Source organism: Balaenoptera physalus (assembly GCF_965194825.1).
Source record: "Balaenoptera physalus genome assembly, contig: HAP1_SCAFFOLD_30, whole genome shotgun sequence".
Lineage (NCBI taxonomy): Eukaryota > Metazoa > Chordata > Mammalia > Artiodactyla > Balaenopteridae > Balaenoptera > Balaenoptera physalus.
This window is the reverse complement of record NW_028126472.1, coordinates 1,162,218-1,184,719: the sequence shown is the minus strand read 5'-3', so window position 1 is coordinate 1,184,719 and position 22,502 is coordinate 1,162,218. Positions and strand designations below refer to the sequence as shown.

General features: G+C 42.7%; 1 long non-coding RNA gene across 1 annotated transcript in view; it reads right to left on the bottom strand.

Moving 5' to 3' along the window:
• LOC309653471 overlaps positions 1-17,072 on the bottom strand; it is a 744,506-nt gene extending 727,434 nt beyond the window's left edge. The window contains exon 1 of the long non-coding RNA XR_014259206.1: positions 16,960-17,072. This is a non-coding gene — a long non-coding RNA (uncharacterized lncRNA). The remainder of the gene's footprint in view (positions 1-16,959) is intronic.
• Positions 17,073-22,502: the final 5,430 nt, after the last annotated feature.

Below are 22,502 nucleotides of genomic sequence, written 5' to 3'. Positions count from 1 at the left end.
CCGGGGGGCAGGCTGAGCCTGTGGTTAATTCTTCTTCCGGATGGGAAAATAGAGTGACCTGTGCCTGTCCCAACACCAAGAGCTAGTCTCTCATTGGTTCCCCGTCTTCCCGTTCATCCTCAGGACAAATTGCAACCTGTACGGAACTGGAGGTTAAAGGTGCTGATGTTCCAAGTAGGGAGATTGCTAGTAAAGTGGCTGGAATGGCGAAGCCGAGCACAAGGAGATGAGAAATGAGGAGCGTTTTAGAAACCTTTCCCCATCACACGGTGTACCATCTTCTGGGTTTCTCATGCATGTTTTCGATGTAGGAAGATGCCCTTGAACCTGAGATTTGGGACCCATGCGATGGGTAGCACGCTGTATTACTTTAAACGGTCTGCGTTTGCTCACCCAACCTCACCAAACCTCTCAGCCCCAAGAGTGTCCATCCTTATGTCTCATCCAGCTGTGGGTCTAGATATGGTCAATCCAAGTTGCATCACAGCCCCTGAACGAATTGTGTAAGAATTTCTCTCTCTTTCCCTGTCTTTGTTTCATGGGTTTTTAAAAGTAAATTATTTTTATAAGGGGGTTTAGCTGCTTTTCACTGCTGTGTTTATGCCGCTTTACACCCACTTGACACTCTAACAGAGAGATATCAATACATAGGTTTTAAGATTCTTACTAGTCAGATATGTTCTTGTGCGGTGAATAGGGGGTGTTGAGTCCAGTTCACTGAGCAAGGAGTAAGTCTTGTCTATTACATATTGGGTTTATGGAACGTTGTTTGAGCTAATTTGAAATCCTTGTTTTTGCATCACCCCAGCTCACCTTTCCCATTAAGCAACCATAGTGTGTTTTCTAAATGTGTGACTCTGTTCTGTTTTGTAATTCCGTTCAAGTGTAACGGTTTTTACATTACTTCTGTTAGTGATATCTTATGATAAGTGTCTTTTTCTGTGTGACTTATTTCACTTAGAATTGTCGTACCTAAATCCACTCATCATGCTGCTACTAGCCTTATGATATTGATTTCACGCCCGAGTGATATTGTATTGTACATAAGGACCACAAATTCTTTATCCATTTTTCTCTTTCCTGGGATATTTAAGGTGGAATGAAGTTGAGGTTCTTATCAACAGAGCAGCCCTAAAGTTTGGGGTGCCTGTGTCTTGCTGATTTTTAGTTTTCCCAATTTATACCCCCATGAGTGGATGTGCCCCTTTCTCTCTAGCTGTGTTTTTTAGATGTTTTAGGAAACACCATACCCTTCTCCAGAGTTGTCATTGGCAATTTACATCCCTCCCATCAGTGTAACAAGGCTCCCTTTCCTCCCTGGCCTCTCCTGCATTTCTTGTTTTTACACTTTTTTAGGAAGGACCTTTTGACCGATGGGAAGTGAGACTCCTTTGTAGTGCTGAATTGCATTTCTGGCTTGCTTGGTTGGCCAAAAAGGGCCTATGGGTTTTTTCCTGAATTTATTCAGAAAAAAACGCATATTGTCTTTTTGGCCAAGTGCATCATTGTGGACGTTTGGCCGCTTTTCTTGTGCTTTAGGGGCGATTCAAATCTAACTCCTGAAATCTGTTTCCTGCAATTCTGCCTTGATTTCATATCCTCTTCGTTGCCTTCCCTCAATATATTTGTGGACGAGAGTTATCATTTATAACTCTGCAGGTTTGTGAATTGCAGTGCCCCTGAGCTCCATTTTTCAACTCGCTTTTTTGGGAGCTTTCCGCAGAACCGCTGGTTTGCTTTTGGCCCTCTTCTGGTTCCCGGTTGCAGGCTAAGCCTTTGCTTAATTCTTCTTCCTGACTGGAAAGTAGAGTGACATGTGCCTCTCTGAACATCTTGGGCTTGGCTCTCCTTGTTTCTCCTCCTTCCCCTTCTTCCTTTGGACAAATTCCAATTTCTGTGCAACTGGTGGTTGAAGGTGCTGACATACTCAAGTGGGGAGATTTTAAGGAAAAAGGCTGGAGGGGTGAACCCAATAACCAGGAAATTAGGAGTTTTAGTGCCTTTTCCAAAATCTTCCTTATCCAACCGTGTTCCATCTTCTGGGTGTCACAGGCATGTTGTAGCTGTAGGAAAGGTCCCGTGTATGTAAGGAGAACACAAGGGATTTTTCCAAATCAGTGTCTCCCCGAACTCCAATCTGGGGAATTTTTAAGCTACTGGTACATGTGTGTTCATTAAGGGACTTGGGCCGTAGGCAGAGTCCGAACTTTAGATGATTGAAGTCTTCAGGTTCAGAAACGCTCACCATCGGCCTCCTTTAGTTTCCATTTTATCTGTAGTTGATAGATGATGTCGATATAGATATCTATGGTTTTTCAGATTATTTCCCCTCAAGGGTCATTACAAAATATTGAGTATAGTTCCCTGTGCTATACAGTAGTTCCTTGTTGATGATATATTTTATACATAGCAGTGTGTATATGTTAATCTGAAACTGTTAATTTATCCCTCCTCCCACCTTTCCCCTTTGGTAATAAAAAATATAAGATTATAAACTTCTCAGAAATCTAGGAGCTGAAAGACAGGTATCATTTTCAATGGAAAATCATTCGAAACAAGGTTGAAACTTCAACCAAGATTATTAGATGTACATCCTTGGAAAGAAATCACTGCATTTCTCTACTGTTGACCTGACAAATAAGACAAACCCCTCCACTGAACTTGCTTATAATAAAGTGATGGAAATATCAAATGGAAGTGTTAGAAACATCTTATTTTACACGAGCCTTATACACTGCTCTATGTTAATTACAGTTTGGCTCACACATCTGTTCATTGAAGTTACAATGTTCTCAAATTCTGTTACTGATCCTGCAGAGTGGGCCCCAACAAGGGTCTCCCTGCCCAGTGTCATTGGAGCCAACAGATCGAGACTGACTTTGGTTCAGAAGCAAAGGAAATCTTTATATTTTGATCAGAGAATGGAGAGGTGATAGTGTGTGCTCCCCTGTGGGTTGTGGGCCTGGCTGCTGTGTAGGGATCCTGTCAGCATCAGCGGGAGTGAGGGGGCGGAGCTCTCGAGGGCTGGGTTGCCTGGAGCTCAGGCTCTATGTCGCAGAGTCTGCACGGGGCCCCACGAGCTGAGGTGTCGGCCCAGCCATTTTGCACTAGGAAATCGGGTCTGAAGTGTCGGGTGTGGGACCTCTGCATGTGGAAACCTAGGAGCAAGTGAAATTAGACAAAGCACAAAGGAAAAAATGGTTAGACTTTATTTTATTGCCCAGATTCTATTTTTATCTCCCAGGAATTTTTAATGGGCTTTGCCAGTGACAAAGCCCTCCTCTGCCTTTTGTCCCATTCCTCATTCTTGGGGCGCTGAGGGTGCAGACACGTCTTCTGTAAATGCTTCGTGCTGAGTTGGGTGTCCTCATACCCGGGTGTAGGGGCAGGACTTCTCCCCAGCAGCCTCCAGGTGAGATTGATTGTCCGCAGGCCTCCTCCCTCACTGCTCGTCTGCCTGAGCACCAGCATTGGCAGTTTTATAGATTCTAATGACCTTTAAGGGTCCAGGAAAGAGATGTGCAGAGACGCTGAGGGGGTGGGCGGTTTTACCCTGCTCCACATTGGTTCGGCCCCCTTAGGCTGACGGTTTCTGCCAGCCTAGATGCTCTGACCAGTAGTCTGCGCTTTCTTCAGTTAGGCCAACTGAATTAACGTACAAACAGCACCAGGTGTCAGAGCCCTGCTTGCTCAACTCCCAGACATTCCAGGGCCGGTGGTGATCCAGGACCATGACGGCCACTCAGTCAACGGCCTTTTGAAGTAGCCAGGAGTACAGCCGGTCTCATTGGCCCCCGTCACCACGGTGTCTGTAGGTTTTTCTATGGTGGCAGCGTTATTTACGGTTCCCCTGCCAAGTTTATTAGCTCGGCTCTGGGTGCAGTAAGTCCTGTAAGCAATAGTCAGCTCTTTAGGGGCACACTCTTGTTGTTTTCTGAGAGAAGCTCCAGGTCAAGTGATGGTCACACGAGTCGTCATGGGGGCCCATTGCCCCAGGTTGTCTCTCTGGAGGTTGGTGTTGGAGGGCCTCCTCACTCGAGGTCATTGTGCCCACGGAGCAATCCCTGCAACTTCATGGCATGGTGGGTGGTTAGGATCACCAAGTGGCGTCCTTTTCCCTTAGGAGGGAGCTGGCCTTGCGGGCTGCTGATTTCCAGGTTTTTAGATACCCCCAGTATCCTGGTCGGATGGAGTGGCTGGCCAATGCCTGGAGGGCATTCTTGCATTGTTCCATTTCAAGTGGTCCCAGTTTTTGCACTAATACTCCAAGGGCGATTCACCTTGGACCAGGAATGTAAAGGTCAAAGGGTTTAGCTAACTTAGGGAGGTCCAGGGCCAGGGTCTGAATTGACTGCTCTTTCCATTCTTGAAAGGCCGCTTCTGGATTCTATTCAAAAGGATCATCATCTTTTCCTTTCAGTGTTTCATATAGAGGCCCAGCTATTAGACTCTAGTTAGGGATCCAGATGCAGCAAACCCCGGTCTCCCCAGGAACCCCTAAGCTGTCTTCTAGTTTCAGGAAGGCTGAAGCTGCAAATGGCTTCTTCCCTTTCCTGGGGTGGGCTTCTCCGACCTTCTGTGCGAATGAAGCCCAGGAAGGCCACTTTAGTTTGTGATATTTGAGCCTTTTCCTTGGACACCTTCTATCTTTTATTGGCTAGGGAGTTCAGAGGCCTCCTTAGTCGGGCTGGTGATCAGAATGTCATCTGCATATTGAAGGAGGGTTCCCTTCTCCAGAGGTAGATCTTTTAGGTCTTTAGCTAACGTTTCCCCAAAGATGGTGTGGGAATTTTTGAACCCCTGGGGCAGGACGGCCCAGCAGTATTGTTTTTGTTGTATGTTGAGTCCTGCCACTCACAGCCAAAATTTCTTGTGACTCTGGGACTAATGGAATACAGAAGAAGGCATCATTGAAATCTAATACAGAATACCATGTCCTGGTGGATGGTAGAATGACCAGCAGGGTGTAGGAATTAGGAACTACTAGATGTATATCCTCTGTGGCTTCACTGACTGTCCTGGCGTCCTCTACCAGGTCCCCAGCAGCCCACGGGGCTCTTGTGGTCAGGCCCCTCCCAGGATATGGAGCTTACCTGGGCAGGTACCCAGCGGCCCACAGGGCTCTGGTGGTTAGGCCGCTCCCAGGATATGGAGCTCACCTGGGCAGGTACCCAGCAGCCCATGGTGCCCTCATGGTCAGGCCCCTCCCAGGATTTGGAGCTCACCTGGGCAGGTACGCAGCAGCCCACGGGGCTCTCATTGGCAGGCCCCTCCCTGGATATGGAGCTCCCGTGGACAGGTACCCCGGCAGGGCTGGGCTCACAGGAACCGTGCACATAGCCCTCATTGCAGAGCACCCCCAGCACACCTGTCACTCAGAGCTGACACAGAGCACCTCAGAGCAGAGCTTGAACTAACAAACAGCAGCTCCAACAGGTCTGTGACCCTAGGCTTCACTCTGTGCAGCCTCCCTCTGCCTGGTCTTCCAGGGGCTTCCACTGCAGCCGGGGCACCAGGCCTCTGTCTCCACCCACCACCCCTCCTCTCCCTGACTCCTGGGTTCCTCTCATTAGCAGAGGTTCTTCTTGAAGTTGTCTCCCACTCATGGACCAGATAAAATGATTAGAAAACAAGCCAGGGCTGCCGCCCCTTATCTATCCTGACTCTCGGGACCCTACACCTGTTTCTTGGATCTGGCCGGTGCAGCAAGGCCCATTCTCTGCAACTCTGAGCCCCTGAGGGGCGAGGATTGGCTGACCTGGGCAGCCTGACCCGGCCGGCCAGCCCTTCCCAGGTGTGCCTGGGTTGAGGTCAATATAAACACCCCTCCAGGCAGCAAAAGCCTCTGCAGCTGTGCCTGACGCCATATTCTCTGCCCCGTCAGCAGTCTCGGGGTTGGGCTGGTGGGAGGGAGTAGGGCCCACGGCTCTATGAGTGGCCCGGTGTGACTGGGGCTCTGCTGGACTTTCTGCAGGAGTTGCCGGGCTGCCACCTGCTAAAGAAGAGGATGTGTCACCCATACTTGCTGCTGGAATTTCTCCCCGGGCAGAGGTGAGGAAGGAAAAAAGCAGTGGGGGCCGGGACAGGAGGGGTACCTCAGGCAGGGAAATGGAAAGCTTCCAGACGAGCGCCCGGGGCCAGGACCATCCTGGCTGGCCTGCAGGCACCATGTCGGCCTGCGTGCTGTCACTGGTGTGACTCCAAGCCCCTTCCTCTAGTTTTTAAAGTCTTTGCACACATTCAGGTGTTTTACCTGGGAAGGGTGGGAAAAGTTCAGCAGCAGCTGGCCTGGGGCTCAGCTTACGTTTACTCAGAGACGCCTCCTCACGGTCCCCCAGCTTTGCAATGAGGACGCTCCTCGTTTGGGGGCTGCTGGCTGCATGGGAGATGATTCCCCACCTGTGACCAACTTCAGAATTGTTTACCACTGGAGCAAGTGCCCTGATAGGGTTTTCCTCTGTATGACCAGTGGGTTCTGTTTTTTTTTTTCTTTTTTGGTTCAAGGTAAGTTTTATTCCTCATTTTGTATTTATGGATATAAGCATGGAAATAATTCATTCATATAAATACGTCTATGGGAAGGACAGAACTTTTTTTTCTGTTTTATTTCTTTAAGTATTATTTCTTTTTTAATTTTTGAATTTATTTTATTCATTTTTTTATACAGCAGGCTCTTATTGGTTATCTATTTTATACATATAAGTGTATATATGTCAATCCCAGGCTCGCAATTCATCCCACCACCACCACCCTGCCACTTTCCCCCCTTGGTGTCCATACATTTGTTCTCTACATCTGTGTCTCTATTTCTCCCTTGCAAACCGGTTCATCTTTACCATTTTTCTAGGTTCCCCATGTATGCATTAATATACGATATTTGTTTTCTCTTTCTGACTTACTTCACTCTGTATGACAGTCTCTAGATCTATCCACGTCTCTACAAATGACCCAATTTCATTCCTTTTTATGGCTGAGTAATATTCCATTTTATACATGTAGCACATCTTTTCTGTTCGTCTGTCTATGGGCATTTAAGTTGCTTCCATGACCTGGCTATTATAAATAGTGCTGCAATGAATATTGTGGTGAATATGTCTTTTTGAATTATGGTTTTCTCTGGGTATATGGCCAGTAGTGGGATTGCTGGGTCATATGGTAATTCTATTTTTAGTTTTTTAAGGAACCTCCATACTGTTCTCCATAGTGACTGTATCAATTTACATTCCCACAAATAGTGTAAGAGGGTTCCCTTTTCTCCACACCCTCTCCAGCATTTGTTGCTTGTAGATTTTCTGATGATGCCCATTCTAACTCGTGTGAAGTGATACCTCATTGTAGTTTTGGTGTATATTTCTCTAATAATTAGTGATGTTGAGCAGCTTTTCATGTGCTTCTTAGTCATCTGTATGTCTTCTTGGGACAAATGTCTATTTACATCATCTGCCCATTTTTGGATTGGGTTGTTTGTTTTTTTACTGTTGAGCTGCATGAGCTGTTTATATACATTGGAGATTACTCCTTTGTCCATTGATTCGTTTGCAAATATTTTCTCCCATTGTGAGGGTTGTCTTTTCGTCTTGTTTGTAGTTTCCTTTGCTTTGCAAAAGCTTTTAGGTTTCATTTGCTCCCATATGTTTATTTATTTTTTATTCCATTACTCTACAAGGTGGATCAAAAAAGATCTTGCTGTGATTTATGTCAAAGAGTATTCTTCCTATGTTTTCCTCTAAGAGTTTTATAGTGTCCGGTCTTACATTTTGGTCTCTAATCCATTTTGAGTTTATTTTTTGTGTATGGTGTTAGGGAGTGTTCTAATTTCATTCTTTTACATGTAGCTGTCCATTTTTCCCAGCACCACTTATTGAAGAGACTGTCTTTTCTCCTTTGTATACCCTTGCCTCCTTTGTCATAGATTAGTGGGCCATAGGTGTGTAGGTTTACCTCTGGGCTTTCATTTTTTTTTTCTTTTACATCTTTATTGGAGTATAATTGCTTTACAATTGTGTGTTAGTTTCTGCTGTATAAAAAAGTGAATCAGCTGTGCGTATACATATAACACCATATCCCCTCCCTCTTGCACCTCCCTCTCACTCCCTTATCCCACCCTTTTAGGTGGTCACAAAGCACAGAGCTGATCTCCCTGTGCTATGTGGCTGCTTCCCAGTAGCTATCAATTTTACATTTGGTAGTGTATATTTGTCCATACCACTCTCGCACTTTGTCCCAGCTAACCCTTCCCTCTCCCCATGTCCTCAAGTCCTTTCTCTACGTCTGTGTCCTTAATCCTTTCCTGCCCCTAGGTTCTTCATAAACTTTTTTTTTTAGATTCCATATATATGTGTTAGCATACGGTATTTGTTTTTCTCTTTCTGACTTACTTCACTCTGTAGGACAGACTCTAGATCCATCCACCTCACTAAAAATAACTCAATTTCATTTCTTTTTATGGCTGAATAATGTTCCATTGTATATATGTGCCACATCTTCTTTATCCATTTATCTGTTGATGGACACTTAGGTTGCTTCCATGTCCTGGCTATTGTAAATAGAGCTACAGTGAACATTGTGGTACATGACTCTTTTTGAATTATGGTTTTCTCAGGGTAAATGTCCAGGAGTGGGTTTGCTGGGTTGTATGGTAGTTCTATTTTTAGGTTTTAAGGAACCCCCATACCGTTCTCCCTAGTGGCTATGTCAATTTACATTCCCACCAACAGTGCAAGAGGGTTCCCTTGGCTCCAATAAATGCCTCTCCAGCATTTATTGTTGGTAGATTTTTTGATGATGGCCAATCTGACTGGTGTGAGGTGATACCTCACTGTAGTTTTGATTTGCATTTTTCTAATGATTAGTGATGTTCAGCATCCTTTCATGTGTTTGTTGGAAACCTGTATATCTTCTTTGGAGAAATGTCTATTTAGGTCTTCTGCCCATTTTTGGATTGGGTTGTTTGGTTTTGTGATATTGAGCTACATGAGCTGCTTTTTGGAGATTAATCCTTTGCCATTTGCTTCATTTGAAAATATTTTCTCCCATTCTGATGGTTGTCTTTTCATCTTGCTAATGTTTTCCTTTGCTGTGCAAAAGAATTTATGTTTCATTCGGTCCCATTTTTTAATTTTTGTTTTTATTTCCATTTCTCTAGGAGGTGGGTCAAAAAGGATCTTGCTGTGATTTATGTCATAGACTGTTCTGCTTATGTTTTCCTCTAAGAGTTTTATAGTGGCTGGTCTTATATTTAGGTCTCTAATCCATTTTGAGTTTACTTTTGTGTATGGTGTTAGGGAGTGTACTAATTTCATTCTTTTACATGTAACTGTCCAGTTTTCCCAGCACCACTTACTGAAGACACTGTCTTTTCTCCATTGTATACCCTTGCCTCCTTTGTCATAGATTAGTGAACCATAGGTACATGGGTTTATCTCTGTGCTTTATATCCTGTTCTATTGACCTATATTACTGTTTTTGTGTCAGTACCATATTATCTTGATTACTCTAGCTTTGTAATATAGTCTGAAGTCTGGAAGTCTGATTCCTCCAGCTCTTTTTTTTCCCCCTCAAGACTGCTTTGGCTATCCAGGGTCTTTTGTGTCTCCCTACAAATTTTAAGATTTTTTTTTCTTGTTCTGTAGAAAATGCCAAAGGTATTTTGATCGGGATTGCATTGAATATGTAGATTGCTTTGGGTAGTATAGTCATTTTCACAATATTGATTCTTCTACTCCAAGAACATGGTATATGTCTCCATCTGTTTATATCATCTTTGATTTCTTTCATCAGTGTCTTATAGTTTTCTGAGTACAGGTCTTTTACTTCCTTAGGTAGGTTTATTCCTAGGTATTTTATTCTTTTTGTTGCAGTGGTAATGGGATTGTTTCCTTAATTTCTCTTTCTGATCTTTCATTGTTAGTGTAGAGGAATGCAAGCAATTTCTGTGCATTAATTTTGTATCCTGCAACTTTACCAAATTCATTGATTAGCTCAAGTGGTTTTCTGGTGGCATCTTTAGGATTCTCTATCTATGATATCATGTCATCTGCAAACAGTGACAATTTTACTTCTTCTTTTCCTTTTTGTATTCCTTTTATTTCTTTTTCTTCTCTGATTGCCATGGCTAGGACTTCCAAAACTATGTTGAATAGCAGTGGTGAGAGTGGACATCCTCGTCTTGTTCCTGATCTTAGAGGAAACGCTTTCAGTTTTTCACCATTGAGAATGCTGTTTGCTGTGGGTTTGTCATATATGGCCTTTATTATGTTGAGGTAGTTTCCCTCTATGCCCACACTCTGCAGAGTTTTTATCGTAAATGAGTGTTGAATTTTCTCAAAATCTTTTCCTTCATCTATTGAGATGATCATATGGTTTTATTCTACAATTTGTTAATATGGTGTATCACATTGATTTGTGTATATTGAAGAATCCTTGCATCCCTGGGATAAACCCCACTTGATCATGGTGTATGATCCTTTTAATGTGTTGTTCGATTCTGTTTGCTAGTATTTTGTTGAGGATTTTTACATCTATATTCATCAGTGATATTGGTCTATAATTTTCTTTCCTTGTAGTATCTCTGTCTGATTTTGGTATCAGGGTGATGGTGGTCTCATAGAATGAGTTTGGGAGTGTTCCTTCCCCTGCAATTGTTTTGAAGAATTTGAGAAGGTTGGGTGTTAGCTCTTCTCTAAATGTTTGATAGAATTCACCTGTGATGCCATCTGGTTCTGAACTTTTGTTTGTTGGAAGATTTTTAATCACAGTTTCAATTTCATTGCTTGCGATAGGTTTGTTCATATTTTCTATTTCTTCCTGGTTCAGTCTTAGAAGGTTATCCCTTTCTAAGAATTTGTCCATTTCTTCCAGATTGTCCATTTTATTGCCCTAGAGTTGCTTGTAGTAGTCTCTTAGGATGCTTTGTATTCCTGTGGTGTCTGTTGTAACTTCTGCTTTTTCACTTCTAATTTTGTTGATTTGCGTCCTCTCTCTCTTTTTCTGGAGTCTGGCTAAAGGTTGATCATTTTTGCTTATCTTCTCAAAGAACCAGCTTTTAGTTTTATTGATCTTTGCTTTCGTTTTCTTTGTTTCTATTTCATTTATTTCCGCTCTGATCTTTATGATTGCTTTCCTTCTACTAACTTTGGGTTTTGTTCTTCTTTCTCTAGTTCCTCTAGGTGTAAGGTTAGATTATTTATTTGAGATTTTTCTTGTTTCTTGAGGTAGGCTTGTATTGCTATAAACTTCCCTCTTAGAACTCCTTTTGCTGCATCCCATAGGTTTTGGATCATCGTGTTTTTGTTGTCATTTGTCTCTAGGTAGTTTTTGATTTCCTCTTTGATTTCCTCAGTGATCTCTTGGTTATTTATTAACGTATTGTTTAGCCTCCATGTGTTTGTGTTTTTTACGTTTTTTTCCATGTAATTGATTTCTAATCTCATAGCATTGTGGTCGGAACAGCTGCTTGATATGATTTCAGTTTTCTTAAATTTACTGAGGCTTTATCTGTGACCCAAGATGTGATCTATCCTGGAGAATGTTCCGTGTGCAGTTGAGAAGAACGTGTAATCTGCTGCTTTTGGATGGAATGTCCTATAAATATCAATTAACTCTATCTGGTCTGTTGTGTCATTTAAAGCTTGTGTTTCCTTATTAATTTTCTGTCTGGCTGATCTCCACTGGCGTAAATGAGCTGTTAAAGTCCCCCGCTATTATTGTGTTACTGTCGATTTCCTCTTTTATAGCTGTTAGCAGTTGCCTTATACATTGAGGTGCTCCTATTTTGGGTGCATATATATTTATAATTGTTATATCTTCTTCTTGGATTGATCCCTTGACCATTATGTAGTGTCTTTCCTTGTCTCTTGTAACATTCTTTATTTTAAAGTCTATTTTATCTGATATGAGTATTGCTACTCCAGCTTTCTTTTGATTTTCATTTGCATAGAATATATTTTTCCATCGCCTCACTTTGAGTCTGTATGTGTCCCTAGGTCTGAAATGGATCTCTTGTAGACAGCATATATATGGGTCTTGTTTTTGTATCCATTCAGCGAGCCTGTGTCTTTTGGTTGGAACATTTAGTGCATTCACGTTTAAGGTAATTATCGATATGTATGTTCCTACTACTATTTTCTTAATTGTTATGGGTTTGTCTTGGTGGGTCCTTTTCTTCTCTTGTGTTTCCCACTGAGAGAAGTTCCTTCAGCATTTGGTGTAGAGCTGGTTTCATGGTGCTGAATCCTCTTAGCTTTTGCTTGTCTGTAACGCTTTTGATTTCTCCATCAAATCTGAATGAGCTCTTTGCAGGGTGGAGTACTCTTGGTTGTAGGTTCTTCCCTTTCATCACTTTAAATTTATCATGCCACTTCCTTCTGGCTTGTAGATTTTCTACTGAGAAATCAGCTGTTCTCCTTATGGGAGTTCCCTTGTATGTTATTTGTCATTTTTCCCTTGCTGCTTTCAATCATTTCTCTTTGTCGTTAATTTTTGTCAATTTGATTACTATGTGTCTTGTCATTTTTCTCCTTTGGTTTATCCTGCCTGGGACACTCTGTGCTTCTGGACTTGGGTGGCTATTTCTTTTCCCATGCTAGGGAAGTTTTTGACCATAATCTCTTCAAATATATTCTCGGGTCCTTTCTCTCTCTCTTCTCCTTCTGGGACCCCTATAATGCGAAAGTTGTTGTGTTTAATGTTGTCCCAGAGGACTCTTGCGGTGTCTTCATTTATTTTCATTCTTTCTCTTTATTCTGTTCCATGGCAGTGATTTCCACCTTTCTGTCTTCCAGGTCACTTATCCGTTCTTCTGCCACAGTTATTCTGCTACTGATTCCTTCTAGTGTATTTTTCATTTCAGTTATTCCATTGTTCACCTCTGTTTGTTTGTTCTTTAATTCTTCTAGGTGTTTGTTCCTTAATTCTTCTAGGTCTTTGTTAAGCATTTCTTGCGTCTTCTCGATCTTTGCCTCCTTTCTTTTTCCAAGGTCTTGGCTCAACTTCACTATCATTATTCTGAATTCTTTTTCTGGAAGGTTCCCTATCTCCACCTCATTTCATTTTTTTCTTGGGTTTTATCTTGTTCCTTGATCTGGTATAATGTCCTCTGCCTTTTCATTTTGTCTATCTTTCTGTGAATGTGGTTTTCCTTCCACAGGCTGCAGAATTGTAGTTCTTCTTGCTTCTGCTGTCTGCTCTCTGGTGGATGAGTCTATCTTAGAGGCTTGTGAAAGCTTCCTGATGGGAGGGACTGGTGGTAGGTAGAGCTGGGTGTTGCTTTGGTGGACAGAGCTTTAAACTGCTTGTCTACGGATTAAATAAAACTTTAATAAAAAGTTTAATCCGCTTGTCTGCTGATGCATGGGGCTGGGTTCCCTCCCTGTTGGTTGTTTGGCCTGAGGCGACCCAGCACTGGAGCCTACCTTGCTCTTGGTGGGGCTAACGGCGGACTCTGGGAGGGCTCACACCAAGGAGTATTTCCCAGAACTTCTGCTGCCAGTGTCGTTGTCCTCACGGTGAGCCACAGCCACAGACACCACCTGCCTCTGCAGGAGACCCTCTAAAAGTAGCAGGTAATTCTGGTCATTCTCCTATGGGGTCACTGCTCCTTCCCCTGGGTCCTGATGTGCACACTACTTTGTGTGTGCCTTCCAAGAGTGGAGTATCTGAGTGGAGTTGAGACTCTGATTCTCTGTGTGGAGTCGCACAGACTCTGGGTCCTGTGAAGCTTCGATGTTTTCTGATTCTAGAAATCCTATAGGAGACGGTCCACAGCAGGTGACACTAATGTTGTCAGTAAAGGTGTTGAAGCCAAAGATCTGCAGTTCCAACTAGAGGTGCCGATGTACATACAGGACAAAATCATCTCGTGTGAATGTAGTTCAGGCATGTTTAAGATGAATGGAGTCATGTTAATGCCTACCATATTCTATCTTGAACCTCTCCTCAGGGACCCCCTCCTCAGTTCCTGAGGCTCCTGTAAGTCATGTACAGGGGACTGAAGAGTGGGCTCCGTCCAGTCTGAGCCCTGAGTTACCCTGTGTGTATCTTAGGATACTTTGTATTTCTGTGGTGTCTGTTGTAACATCATCTCTTTCATTTCAGATTTATTTGGGCCCTCTCTTTTTAAAAAAACATACGACTGTTGTCTTTTATTCTTTACAGAAGTTTAATAAGTGTTTGATCTACTATCCTTACCCTATGTATACTTTTTGCAGTGAGATTTTTACTTTTCTTTGTTTCCTTGTTACTATCAATAATTAGTGAGACTTCTTTTAAGCTACCTTCAACATTGCTTATAAAGCTGCTTTATTAGTGATGACAGAGCCTTAATGGAAGTCATGTTCTGGTTGTAAATTAGAATGCAATGTGCCAGCAAAAAGCCCCTTAAGTTTATGTCTCATTACTTCTTGTTCTTTTTTTAATTTAATTTTTATTTTTTGTCAGAGCAAATGTAATTAAAATGTTTTGTTTCTTCTAGGTGTGCAAGATGTGGTTCTTTTAAACATATACATATATCTATTCTTCTTTGGATCATTTTCCCATGTAGGTTATGATACGATGTTGAGTAGTCTTGTCTTGGTATTACGTAGGTCTTTGGTGATTACATATTTCACATGTGTTTCTATATCTATCTTAACCCCAATATCCTAATGTTTCCAATCCTCACACCTTTCCATTTGGTGAACCATAAGTTTGTTTAATGAACCTGTGATTGCATTTCTCTGTGGAAATATCTTCATTGGTATCAATTTTTAGCTAAGACCTATAAGTGATATTATAGGATATGTGTCTTTTGCTTTCTGACTTAGTACAATTTGCCTGATTACCTCAAGAATCATACATGGTGCTGCAAATGGCATTGTTTCATTTTTTTCCCTGGCTAATAGTCCATCTGTATGTGTACCAGTTCTTCTTTGGCCACGCACCTGTTGATGGACTTTCTGGTTGCCTCCATGTCTTGGCTATTGTAATACTGCTGCAATGCACATTTGCTTGCCTGTGTCTTTCCAGTTCTATCTTCTTATGTTATAGGCCAAGGAGTGGGCTTGCTGTATCATATGGTAGCTCAGTGTGTACGTTTTAAAGGCACCACCATTCAGTTCTCATTAGTGGCTCTTTCCAGGTTACGTCCCACTTAAAATTGAGGGTATGCATTTCTCCAAAACACCTTCAATATTTATTGTTTGTAATTTTCTTGCTGATGGATATTCTAACAGGTGTGAGCTGATACCTCTCTGTGGTTGAATTTGCATGTGTCCCATAATCTGTTGAAATTGAGCTTTAAAGCATGCCCTTTTTATTTATCAAACTGTGATTACAGCTTAGTTGTTCAAAGTGTTTTCTTAAAATAAGTGTCACATTTTGAAAATTTTTGGCCATTACCTCCATCAAGACATTTTGAGGGCAGGTTTCATTTACAGCCCTGAAGTACTTGTTCATATGAAGTGACCATTAGCACAGGTTTTAAAGCTGTTTTACAGGTAAAGGCAAGAGGGCGGCAGCCTTTCTACGTTCCCCAATCTGGTAACTAGGGAAAGAGACCTTCAGCCCCAAGAGTGTCCAGCTTTATTTCTCATCCAGCTGTGGGTCTAGATATGGCCACACCAGGTTGCATCACAGCCCCGGAACGAACTTTGTAAAAATTACTCCCTCTATCACTGTCTTTGTTTTTTGGGTTTTTTAAAGTAATTTATTTTTATAATGGGGTTTACCTGATTTTCACTGCTGTGTTTATGCCACTTTACACCCACTTCTTTCACTTACAGAGAGATATCAATACATAGGTTTTAAGATTTTTACTAGTCAGATATATTCTTCTTCGTTGAATAGGGGGTGTTGCGTCCACTTCACTGAGCAAGGAGTAGGTCTTGTCTATTACATATTGGGTTTATGGAACGGTATCTGAGCTAATTTGAAACCCTTGTTTTATGAATCACCCCACCTCAGCTTTCCCGTTAAGCAGCCATAGTCTGTTTTCTAAATATGTGACTCTGTTCTGTTTAGTAATTCAGTTCAAGTGTAACGGTTTTTACATTCCCTCTATAAGTGATATCTTATGATAAGTGCCGTTTTCTGTGTGACTTCTTTCACTTAGAATCGTCGTACCTAAATCCACTCATCATGCAGCTACTAGCATTATGACATTGATTTAATGGCTGAATGATATTCCATTGTACATAAGGATCACAACTTCTTTATCCATTTTTCTCTTTCCTGGGATATTTAAGGTGGAATGAATTGGAGGTCCTTGTCAACAGAGTACCCCTAAACTTTGGGGTGCCTGTATCTTGCTGATTTTTCATTTTCCCGATTTATACCCCATGCGTGGAAGTGCCCTATGCTCTCTAAGCTGTGTTTTTTAGATGTTTCAGGACACACCGTACACTTCTCAAGCGTGGCTGTTGGCAATTTACATCCCACCCATGAGCGTAGCAAGGCTCATATTTCTCCACGGTCTGTCCTGCATTTCTGGATTTTACACGTTTTTCAGCATGGCCCTTTTGACCGTTGGGAAGCGAGACTTCTTTGTAGCGCTGATTTGCCTTTCCAGGTTGCTTGGTTGGCCAAAAAGGGCGTATGCGTTTTTTCCTGAATATATTCAGGAAAAAACGCATACGCCCTTTTTGGCCAAGGTCATCATTGTCCACGTTTTGCCGCTTTTCATGTGCTTTAAAGCCGATTCGCATCTACCTCCTGAAATCTGTTTCCTGCAATTCTTCCTTGCTTTCAAATCCTCTTCGTTGCCTTACCTCAATATATTTGTGAATGAGTGTTATCATTTATATCTCTGCAGGTTTGTGAATTGCTGTGCCCTTGAGCTCCATTTTTCAACTCGCTTTTTTGGGAGCTCTCCGCAAAAGCGCAGGTTTCTTTCAGGCCCTATTCTGGTTCCGTAGAGAAGGCAGAGCCTATGTTTAATTCTTCTTCCCGACGGGAAAATAAAGTAACCTGTGCCTGTTCCAACACCTAGAGCTAGTCTCTCATTGGTTACCCCTCTTCCCGTTCACCCTCAGGACAAATTGCAAACTGTACGGAACAAGAGGTTAAAGGTGCTGATGCTCCAAGTAGTGAGATTGCTAGTATAGAGGCTGGAATGGTGAACCCAAGCACAAGGAGATGAGGAATGAGGTACGTTTTAGAAACCTTTCCCCATCACACCGTGTACCATCTTCTGGGTTTCTCTTGCATGTTTTCGATGTAGGAAGATGCCCTTGAACCTGGAGATTTGGAACCCATGCGATGGGTAGCACGCAGTATTACTGTGAAGGGTCTGCGTTTGCTTACCCAACCTCACCAAACCTCTCAGCCCCAAGAGTGTCCACCCTTATGTCTCATCCAGCTGTGGGTCTAGATATCGTCAATCCAGGTTGCATCACTGCCCCTGAATGAATTGTGTAAGTATTTCTCGCTCTTTCACTGTCTTTTTTCATGGGTTTTTAAAAGTAATTTATTTTTATAATGGGGTTTGGCTGCTTTTCACTGCTGTGTTTATGCCGCTTTACAGCCACTTGACACACTTACAGAGAGATATCAATACATATTTTAAGATTCTTACTAGTCAGATATATTCTTATTCGGTGAATAGCGGGTGTTGTGTTCAGTTCTCTGAGCAAGGAGTAGGTCTTGTCTATTACATATTTGGTTTATGGAATGGTATCTGAGCTAATTTGAAACACTTGTTTTATGCATTACCTCACCTCACCCTTCCCATTAAGCAGCCATCGTGTATTTTCTGCATGTGTGACTCTGTTTTATTTTGTAAATCAGTTCAAGTGTAACGGATTTTACATTCCCTCTATAAGTGATATCTTATGATAAGTGTCTTTTTCTGTGTGACTAATTTCACTTAGAATCGTCGTACCTAAATCCACTCCTCCTGCTGCTACTAGCCTTATGACATTGATTTCATAGCTGAGTGATATTCCATTGTACATAAGGAACACAACTTCTTTATCCATTTTTCTCTTTCCTGGGATACTTAAGTTGGAATGAAGTGGAGGATCCTGTCAACAGAGAAGCCCTAAACTTTGGAGTGCCTGTGTCCTGCTGATTTTTGGTTTTCCCAATTTATACCCCCATGAGTGGAAGTGCCCTATGCTCTCTAAGCTGTGTTTTTTATATGTTTCAGGACACACCGTACACTTCTCCAGAGTGGCTGTTGGCAATTTACATCCTGTCCATCAGAATAGCAAGGCTCCCATTTCTCCATGGCCTGTCCTGCATTTCTGGTTTGTACAGATTTTTCAGCATGGCACTTTTGACCAATGGGAAGCGATACTTCTTTGTACCTCTGATTTGCATTTCCACGTTGCTTGGTTGGCCAAAAAGGGCGTATGCGTTTTTTCCTGAATATATTCAGGAAAAACCGCATACGACCTTTTTGGCCAAGGGCATCATTGTCGACGTTTTGCCTCTTTTCATGTGCGTTAAAGGCGATTCGAATCTACCTCCTGAAATCTGTTTCCGGCAATTCTGCCTTGCTTTCAAATCCTCTTTGCTGCCTTCCCTCAATATATTTGTGGATGAGAGTTATCATTTCTAACTCTGCAGGTTTGTGAATTGCAGTGCCCCTGACGCCCATTTTTCAACTCGCTTTTTAGGGAGCTGACCGCAGAAGCACAGGATTGCTTCAGGCCCTATTCTGGTTCCGGGGGGAAGGCTGAGCCTATGTTTAATTCTTCTTCCCGATGGGAAAATAGAGTGAACTGTGCCTGTTCCAACACCTAGAGCTAGTCTATCATTGGTTCCCCCTATTCCCGTTCACCCTCAGGACAAATTGCAACCTGTACGGAACAGGAGGTTAAAGGTGCTGATGCTCCAAGTAGGGAAATTGCTAGTAAAGCGACTGGAATGGGGCACACTAGCACAAGGAGATGAGAAATGAGGTGCGTTTTAGAAACCTTTCGCCATCACACGCTGTACCATCTTCTGGGTTTCTCATGCATGTTTTTGATGTAGGAAGATGCCCTTGAACCTGGAGATTAGGGACCCATGGGAGGGGTAACACGCAGTATTATTTTAAGGGTCTGCGTTTGCTCACCCAACCTCAACAAACCTCTCAGCCCCAAGAGTGTCCACCCATATGTCTCATCCAGCTGTGGGTCTAGATATGGTCAATCCAGGTGGCATCAAAGCCCCTGAACGAATTCTGTAAGAATTTCTCTCTTTTTCACTGTCTTTGTTCCATGGGGTTTTAAAAGTAATTTATTTTTTATGATGCGGTATAGCTGCTTTTCACTCCTGTGGTTATGCCACTTTACACCCACTTGACACATTTACAGTGATATATCAATACACAGGTTTTAAGATTCTTACTAGTCAGATATATACTTTTGCGGTGAATAGGGGGTGTAGAGTCCATTTCCTGAGCAAGGAGTAGGTCTTGTCTATTACATATTGGGTTTAAGGAACGGTATCTGAGCTAATTTGAAACCCTTGTTTTATGTATCACCCCACCTCACCTTTCCCGTTAAGCAGCCATAGTGTGTTTTCTGCATGTGTGACTCTGTTCTGTTTTGTAATTCAGTTCAAGTGTAACGGTTTTTACAATCCCTCTCTAATTGATACCTTATGAGAAATGTCCTTTTCTGTGTTACTTATTTCACCTAGAATCGTCGTACCTAAATCCACTCATCATGCTGCTACTAGCTTCATGACATTGATTTCATGGCTGAGTGATATTTCAGTGGACATAAGGACCACAACTTCTTTATCCATTTTTCTCTTTCCTGGGATATTTAAGGTGGAATGAAGTGGAGGTCCTTGGCAACAGAGCGTCCCTAAACTTTGGGGTGCATGTGTCTTGCTGATTTTTAGTTTTCCCAATTTATATGCCCGTGAGTGGAAGTGCCCTATGCTCTCTAAGCTGTGTTTTTAGATGTTTCAGGACACACCATACCCTTCTCCAGAGTGGCTGTTGGCAATTTACATCCCACCCATCAGTGTAGCAAGGCTCCCATGTCTCCATGGCCTGTCCTGCATTTCTGGTTTTGACACTTTTTTCAGCATGGCCCTTTTGACCGATGGGAAGCGAGACTTCTTTGTAGCGCTGATTTGCCTTTCCAGTTTGCTTGGTTGGTCAAAACGGAATATGCGTTTTTTCCTGAATATATTCAGGAAAAAACGCATACGCCCTTTTTGGCCAAGGGCATCATTGTCAACGTTTTGCCGCTTTTCATGTGCTTTAAAGGCGATTCGAATCTACCTCCTGATATCTGTTTCCTGCAATTCTGCCTTGATTTCAAATCCTCTTCTTTGCCTTCCCTCAATATATTTGTGGACGAGAGTTATCATTTATAACTCTGCAGGTTTGTGAAATGCAGTGCCCTGAAACTCCATTTTACAAGTCGCTTTTTTGGGAGCTGGCCGCAAAAGCGCAGGATGGCTTCAGGCCCTTTTCTGGTTCCGGGGGCCAGGCTGAGCCTGTGGTTAATTCTTCTTCCTGATGGGAAAATAGAGTGACCTGTGCCTGTCCCAACACCAATAGCTAGTCTCTCATTGGTTCCACGTCTTCCTGTTCATCCTCAGGACAAATTGCAACCTGTACGGAACAGGAGGTTAAAGGTGCTGATGCTCCAAGTAGGGAGATTGCTAGTAAAGTGGCTGAAATGGTGAACCCGAGCACAAGGAGATTAGAAATGAGGTGCTTTTTAGAAACCTTTCCCCATCACACGGTGTACCATCTTCTGGGTTTCTCATGCATGTTTTCGATGTAGGAAGATGCCCTTGAACCTGGAGATTTGGGACCCATGGGATGGGTACCACTCACTATTACTTTAAAGGGTCTGCGTTTGCTCACCCAACCTCACCAAACCTCTCAGCCCCGAGAGTGTCCACCCTTATGTCTCATCCAGCTGTGGGTCTAGATATGGTCAATCCAGGTTGCATCACAGCCGCTGAACGAATTGTGTAAGAATTTCTCTCTCTTTCACTGTCTTTGTTTCATGGGTTTTTAAAAGTAATTTATTTTTATAATGGGGTTTAGCTGCTTTTCACCGCTGTGTTTATGACGCTTTACACCCACTTGACACACTAACAGAGAGATATCAAAACATAGGTTTTAAGATTACTACTAGTCAGATATATTCTTGTGCGGTGAATAGGGCGTGTTGAGTCCAGTTGTCTGAGCAAGGATTAGGTCTTGTCTATTACGTATTGGGTTGATGGAACGGAATCTCAGCTAATTTGAAACCCTTGTTTTATGAATCACCCCACCTCACCTTTCCCGTTAAGCAGCCATAGTTTGTTTTCTGCATGTGTGACTCTGTTCTGTTTTGTAATTCAGTTCAAGTGTAACGGTTTTTACATTCCCTCTATAAGTGATAACTGATGAGAAGTGTCCTTTTCTGTGTGTCTTATTTCACTTAGAATCGTCGTACCTAAATCCACTCATCATGCTGCTACTAGACTCATGACATTGATTTCATGGCTGACTGATATTCCATTGTACATAAGGACCACCAATTCTTTATCCATTTTTCTCTTTCCTGGGATATTTAAGGTGTCATGAAGTGGAGGTCCTTGGCAACAGAGCAGCTCTAAACTTTGGGGTGCTTGTGTCTTGCTGATTTTTAATTTTCCCACTTTATACCCCCATGCGTGGAAGTGCCCTATGCTCCCTAAGCTGTGTTTTTTCGATGTTTCTGGACACACCGTACCCTTCTCCAGAGTGGCTGTTGGCAATTTACATCCCGCCCATCAGTGTAGCAAGGCTCCCATTTCTCCATGGCCTGTCCTGCATTTCTGGTTTTGATACTTTTTTCAGCACTGCCGTTTTGACCTTTGGGAAGTGAGAATTCTTTGTAGCGCTGATTTGCCTTTCCAGGTTGCTTGGTTGGCCAAAAAGGGCGTATGCGTTTTTTCCTGAATATATTCAGGAAAAAACGCATACGCCCTTTTTTGCCAAGGGCATCATTGTAGACATTTTGCCACTTTTCATGTGCTTTTAAGGCGATTCGAATTTTCCTCCGGAAATCTGTTTCCTGCAATTCCGCCTAGCTTTCAAATCCTCTTCCTTGCCTTCCCTCAATATATTTGTGGACGATAGTTATCATTTATAACTCTGCAATTTTTTGAATTGCAGTGCCTCTGAGCTCCATTTTTCAACTTGCTTTTTTGGGAGCTGGCCGCAAAAGCGCACGATTGCCTCAGGCCCTATTCTGGTTCTGGACGGCAGGATGAGCCTGTGGTTAATTCTTCTTCCTGATCGGAAAATAGGGTGACCTGGGCCTGTCCCAACACCTAGATCCAGTCTCTCATTGGTTGCCCCTCTTCCCGTTCATCCTCAGGACAAATTGCAACCTGTACGGAACAGGAGGTTAAAGGTGCTGATTCTCCAAGTAGGGAGATTGCTAGTAAAGTAGCTTAAATGGTGAACCTGAGCACAAGGAGATGAGAAATGAGGTGCGTTTTAGAAACCTTTCCTGGTCACACGGTGTACCACCTTCTAGGTTTCTCATGCATGTTTTCGATGTAGGAAGATGCCCTTGAACCTGGAGATTTGGGAACCA